We start from the raw sequence: 7,332 nt of genomic DNA on the forward strand, positions 1-7,332 counted from the left end.
AACATGCCGAAGGACTTAATGTCATGAAAGGATCGAACATTGCACTAAAGAGACCGGAAGTTATAGAAGTCAACATGTCGATTGGGCAATATGTCAAAGGAGAGGATAATGCATCGAAGGATCGGACGAAGCGTTGGATGAACCAATAACATGTCGGATAACATAGGATTCATGCTTGTAATCGTGTGTTTAGATCGAGTTAGTTTAGGTCTGATTGAGTCGGGTTTTGGGATGAAACAATGTCAAATCAATTGGGGATCAATTATGCTTAAGTTAGGGCTGTTTTTGGGCTAAGTGGAAGGCTTATTCGGTCACTCATAAAAGGACCAAGGGATGGTACCGTCAGATTGGGTGGTGGTACCACCCAAATATAGTCTTTTAGACTATGTTAGACGATGATACCACTCAGTGTCAGACTGACAAGCGATGATACCACCAGTTATCAATATGATAGACGATGGTATCACCTAATAATGGTGGTGGTACCATCTAATAATGGTGGTGGTACCACTAGTACCTTGAAAACCTGAGTTAAGATACTTTTTGGCCCTATTTTTAAAGTCATTTAGAGTCTATAAATATCTTAATTATTCCTACTTGAACCAGTAAATAATAGAGTTGAGAAAGGGGGAAAAAATCTTTATAAAAAAGTTATAAATCTCTCTTAGTGTAGAGTCACATCTTTATCGTATTTATAAGTTATTTTAAAGGAAGAAGTAATGTCTAAGTTTAAAAGAGAGAGGTATAAAAGTTCTCTCTTGAGCTTGTGAAAAGGAGAAAGAGTTATAAATGTAGTTGATCTTTGCCCGTTGAAAGAAGATTGATAGTAGAAGCCGATAACCTCGAATGAAGAGGAATCAAGAGTGGACGTAGGTCACGACAACCAAACTACTATAAACTCGGTTTGCATTACTTTATGCTTTTTATTTATATTGTAAACTAATTTATTTGCTCACTCCTTTACAAATGTTTTCAAGTCAAACTCATCTTTCCGATACGATCTTTATCGAACGAGATTTTCGAATCAATGAGATTTTTCGAAAATACTAATTCACCCCGTCTTAGTGTCGAAATGGTCTTAATAGTTGGTATTAGAGCCAAGTTTTTCTCGTTAGGTTTAACACCCAAAAGAATGGCTTTTACTAATAATATAAAGGGTTCCTCTATCATTCGTCCTTATATATTCAATGGGATGGACTACACGTATTGGAAAGCATGAATAAGAGTTTTCTTACTTTCTATAAATTTTAATTTATGGAATATCATTCAAAATGATTTTCAAAAGTCTTCTAAACTAATGAACGAATAGAATAATTTGGAGAAGAAGATTTTTTTTTTTTATGCTAAAGTGATGAATGCTTTATTTACGTTTTAGACAAAAATGAGTTTAATCATATTTCTTTATGTAAAACTGTACATGAGATTTGGCACATACCGAAAGTAACTCATGAAGGCATGAATAGAGTTAAAGAATCTAAAATCAATCTTTTGATGCATAGCTTTGAATTGTTTCGAATAAAACCAAGCAAAACCATTGGAGACATATATACCTATTTTACGGATATCGTCAATGATTTAAAAGCACTTAATAAAAGTATTTTGAATCTTAAACTTATTAATAAATTTTTACATTCTCTTCCTAAAAATTAGGATATAAAAGTAACGATAATATAAGAAGCAAAGGACTTGATCAATTTTTCGCTTGAAGAACTTATCGAGTCTTTAATGACCTATGAGATAACATGTCTTGCATATGATGAATATGAGAATAATCTTCTAAAGAATATGAAGGATTTGACACTTAGAACAAAAGAAGACCACTCGAGCGAAAGCTCAAGTGATGATGACATAGAACTTTTGACAAGAAAATTCAAAAAATTCATAAAATATAAAACTAAGAACAAAAACGAACTTAAAAAGAAGAAGCTGTCAAAGAAGAAGAGAGCACTAAAGGCGACTTGGGATGAATCAAGTATATCTAAAGATAATGAGCAAACCAACAAAGACAAGGTGCCAAACTATGCCTTAATGACTCTCAATAATGAGGTAAGTGACTCAAACGAAACTCCTTTACTTTATAATAAATTACTTGATGCATTTAATGATTTATTTGATGAATTTAAATTAGTTAGTAAAAATTATAAAATGCAAAAAAAGGATCATGCCTCTCTCTAGTAATTTTAAAAAATTAAAAAATAAGCATAATAATTGCATGTTAACTCATTGCACTAAATATGAATAGTTAGACTTAGTTAAGAATAAAAATATATTATTAAAATAAATATTATAAAATTTTAAAATTGATAGTAAATCATTAAACATGATTCTTACTAATAAGGGTCATGTATATAGAAAAATAGAAATTAGTTTTGTGAATAGCAACACTCAACAAAAACCGACTTTATTTGTTAAAGGACCCACATTGCATATTACCCCTAAGGTGAAGTATAATTTTTAAGGTAGTCATATCACTTTGCATATAAATATTAATTCAAAAAATATGTCTCATATAAATTAGTTTGGGTTCCTAAAGGAACCATGAATCACTTAATACCAAAAGATAAGATAAGTAGATCTAACTATAAGGGACCCAAAGTTAAATGAAAACCAAGAACAAATCTATCTTTTTTGTAAACATGTCTATAATTGAAAGCTAAGAGCAAAAGATGATATTTTGATAGTGGATGCTCAAGGTTTATAATCAGAGATCCAACACACTTCTTAAAACTCACTAGCTGAAACAACAAAGGAAAGATAATTAGAATTAGAATTATTTGTAACAAATCAAATCTTTGATTAAAGATTTTTATTAGTAGATATAACTCATTAAGCATTTGTGTAACAAGAGATATAAAATTAAATTTAAATTTGCATACCAAATAAGAATAATTTTATGAATGCCTAAATGTTTATCTTGATGATTGTCGTAATTTGTTTTTCGGTTTTTAAGCAATGATGTATGGTTTTGGCTAAAAAAAACTTGGGCATGCTTGTATGAAATCAATCGCTTAAATTGAAACAAAAATGAGAGAATGCATTTTTCTTGAAAATATGTCTAAAGATTTTTTTATTTTTCAACAAGTAATTCATAGTGATGAATATATTTTATAAATATCTTGAATTAAGAAAGTGACTTTGATGATTTGATAAATTAAATTTGAATGGGTTTTATCTTAATCATGAACTTAATACTTGATTTTTTTTATGAATCAAGATCTTTGATCTCCCAAGATTTCTTTTCATTATTTACTAAAAAGAAGACATGTCAAAATGAATCATGCCTTTTGGTATTCATGACTTGATCTTGCATGATCTTTTATATTAACATATTTTATGTCATAATTTTTATATGATTCATTTGTATTTATGTTTGTATATCTTATGTTATGACTCGAATATTGATGTAAAAGAAAAAAAATGTATCATTGTATTCTTTTCTTCTTTTTAATGACAAAAGGGGGAGAGAACAATTGTTAGCTTACACGTTGAGAAAGAGAAGCAAAAAGTGCTAGCTTAAATGTTAAACTTAGGTACATGCATAAATTCTTCTTATATATTTTTCGGATCATGATATTGATTTCTCAATTTTTATGACTTGAGTTTTCTTTTTAAATCAAGATCATTTCCTATCATTCCTTTTGTTTAGAAAAGAAGAGATTTATCAAACATGGCACATGGTCTTTTGGTAACCATGATTTGATCTTTTATTTTTTATGATTGAAATATTAATGTAAATTTATCTTTGTTATTTCTCTTTATCATAATTTAAAATTTGATGTAAAGGGAAAAGAATTACAACACTATATTCTTCCCTTTTTTTGATAATAACAAAGGGGGAGAAAGTATTGCTAGCTTGCACATTTCAAAGAGAAGAAAACTTGTTAGCTTGCACATTTAAAAGAGAAAAACGTACTAGCATACACATCACAAAGAAAAATAAAATTGCTAAATTTACACAGAGAAGCAAAGAATTGCTAGCTTGCGCATATCTAAAACTTACTAACTTGCATATTTTAAGATGATGTAAAACTTACTAATTTACTATCTTGTATTCTTTTTCAAAAACTATTAGTTACACTTTTCTCCTTTTTGTTAATGACAATAGGGGATATGATGATTTGAGATTTGAATTAAGCATGGATGTAATATACTTTAATATTTTTATATCATGATGATTTAAAATATTTATGATTTGTAATGATGCATGCAATACACATGATTTTATGATACATGCAATACTCATGATATTATGATGATGCATATAATGAGAAGTTATGATCATGCATGTAGGATATAATGTATTTTGATATTTTGATACCATGATAATTTGACATATTTATGATTTGGAATGATGTATGCAATACTCATGATTTTATAATGCATGCAATGATGTGAAAGTCAACGGTTATCATTTTTTGAAATGATATCTTATTTTAATATGACATATTGATAGGGGGAGTTTAGATTAAACTCCATTATTAATTGGTTGTCATCATAAAAAAAGGGAGAGATCGTTGAATCTCAGATTTTAATGATGAAATCAATTAATGAAATTAAGATCTAATATACGTTTGAGTATCACAAAACTAACCTTGATCAAGGAAAGATAATTTGATTAAAGCAAGAAGAATCAAATGTTAGGTCGGAGTGGAACATATCAAAAGATTGGACGTCGGGCTAGAGGAATGGTCAACATGCCGGAAGGTGCCATGAGTTCGGGTATTAGGCTGAAGGATCAGACATTGCACCAAGGAGATCGGAAGTTGTTGGAGTTAACATGCTGATTGGGCAATACACCAAAGGATCGAACGAATCGCCGAATAAACCAATGACATATTAGATAATATAAGATTTATACTTATAATCATGTGTCTAGATCAAATTAGTTTAGATCTAATTGAGTTAGTTTTAGGTGAAACTATGTCAACTCAATTAGGAGCCAATTAGCTTGAGTTGCGATTGTTTTAGTTGAAGTGGATGGCCTATTCGGTCACCCATAAAAGGGCCAAGCGGTGGCACCGCACCGCCCAGACATAATCTCCTAGGTTATGTCAAGTGGTGGTATCACTATACTAGGCGGTGGTACCACGCAGATATAGCATTCCATATTATGTCTATTAGTGGTATCGCTAGACTGAGTGGTGGTACCGTCTAGTGTCAGTGTCAGATTGGGCAGTGGTACCGCTCAATATCAGATTGACAGGCGATGGTACCACTAGTTGTCAATATGGTAGATGATGGTATCACCCAACAATGACGATGGTACCGTCAGTATCCGAAAACCTAGGATGAGACTTTTTGGCTCTATTTTGAAGTCATTTGGAGTCTATGAATACCCTAGTTACTCCTGCTTGAACCAGCAAGAAATAGAGTTAAGAAAGGGGGAAATAATTTTGTAAAAAAAAGTTGTAAATCTCTCTAAGTTTAAAAGGTTCTCTCTTGAGCCTGTGAAAAAAAGAAAGAATTATAAGGGTAGTTAATCTTCACCCATTGAAAGAAGATCGATAGTAAAAGCTAATGACTTCGAGTAAAGAAGAATCGAGAGTGGACATAAGTCACGATGATTGAACCCCTTCTCTTAGTGTCGAAACTGTCCGAACACTAGTAGTATTATTGAGCTTGGAAACTTGATTGATTTAGAACTTTGATAATCAACACTAGTAACTAATATATTAATATTGCTTACAAAGAATCAGATAAGTCTCCTTGTCTCTTATCTTTTATTTACACTAATACATTGTCTTCTATTAGAAGTCTCTTTGAAATCAATTGGTTAACTTAAATATTTCTTAGTTTATTTATAGGGATGTAAATGTTATTTCTAATCTATTAGATAAAGTTAGTGGTCGTATCAAATCCTTTTCTTGTTGATTTTTATAATTTTATCTTTAATGTTAATATCATTTATCTTGATTTTTTGGGTCCTCAATTTACTTAGTACAATAATCTCATTGGAAATTTTTATATTTTTGCTAGACCTGATCATATTTTTACTAATGAAGCTTGGGTTTCTATTTTCAAAGATGATGTAGTGCAACACCTCCCTAAAATAACTTATGATCACTCTCCACTCTTGATTAAAGTGGATCTTGCTAGCATTGATAGATATAAAAATAAACTCTTCTAATTTGATAGTTGGCTTTTCTCTCCGAATGTTGATGACATTATCAATAATAAATGAAGCTCCAAATCTAGCCTTAGTGATCCCGTAACTCATATATCAATACATTTCTCTTACTAATTATTGCCTCTCCATCTTATACCTCTTTGTAGGGAATCTTGAACGTAATGTTAAAACTATCATTCAAAATATTTCTTTACTATAAAAGAAAGATAATGATAGTAGTCTAAGAGTGTCAAACCCTTCAAGCCCTTTATAATAAGCTTATAACCTTAAATAGATAGAACCACCTCCATTAGTGGGCCAAAAGTCAAATTCAATTGGATCAGTGAAAGGAGATACAAATACTAGGTTTTTCTATAAGATTACCTTAGCTTATAAAAGACAATACCATTTATAATATTGGAACCAATTTCCCCTTTACTCTTAGTGATATAGATTCCATTATCACTCATTTTGCTTCTTTCTACTTCTACCTTTGGAATTAAACTATAGTCAATCATTTGCTAGTTGAGATAATTGTCCATCTAGTTCTACTTTGTTAATAGATTCATATAACTTGTGTGGACTTGTCTCCTAAGGAAATTTAGATTGCCCTCTTCTAAATAGGAGTTATCTCATTAACAAATTCAGATTGTCCTCTTCTAACTAGGCTAAAGGAAAAGCCTTCAACCCGATGATTTTACTATCATTTTTTTTTATAAATATTAGAAATAGTTAAAACTTTATTTATTTTTGTCCCATTTTATGCTAACAATAACTTACCTAAAAATTGGAGTAGAACTATTTTAGTTTTTATCCCCGAAAGGACTAACGCATCTAGAGTTAAGGACTTTAGGCTAATTGCCATATGGACTGTCCTTTATAAACTTTTCATCGAGGTTTTTGCTAACTATTTTAAAAATAATCTTCAAATTCTTATAGGACAATAACAATTTGCTTTCCTTAGATATATATATGACAATATCATTATCAATAATAAGCTTGACCATTCCATGACTAATTCGAAGGGTAAATCTCCTCTAACTTTTCTAAACTATTTGGCCACAATACTACTGGATGATCCTTGAGTTGATAATATACCTTTTAGTAAATGTTAACAATATGTTTAGTTTCACTAATGTTTCTGAACTGCAATGTGATAATAATTAGAATGATACTGTCTTTGATTTAAGCCTTCGTATATTTTTAGTAGGAAGAACTAAATGTAT

This window comes from Musa acuminata, chromosome BXJ3-4 (genome assembly GCF_036884655.1).
Source record: "Musa acuminata AAA Group cultivar baxijiao chromosome BXJ3-4, Cavendish_Baxijiao_AAA, whole genome shotgun sequence".
NCBI classification, from domain to species: domain Eukaryota; kingdom Viridiplantae; phylum Streptophyta; class Magnoliopsida; order Zingiberales; family Musaceae; genus Musa; species Musa acuminata.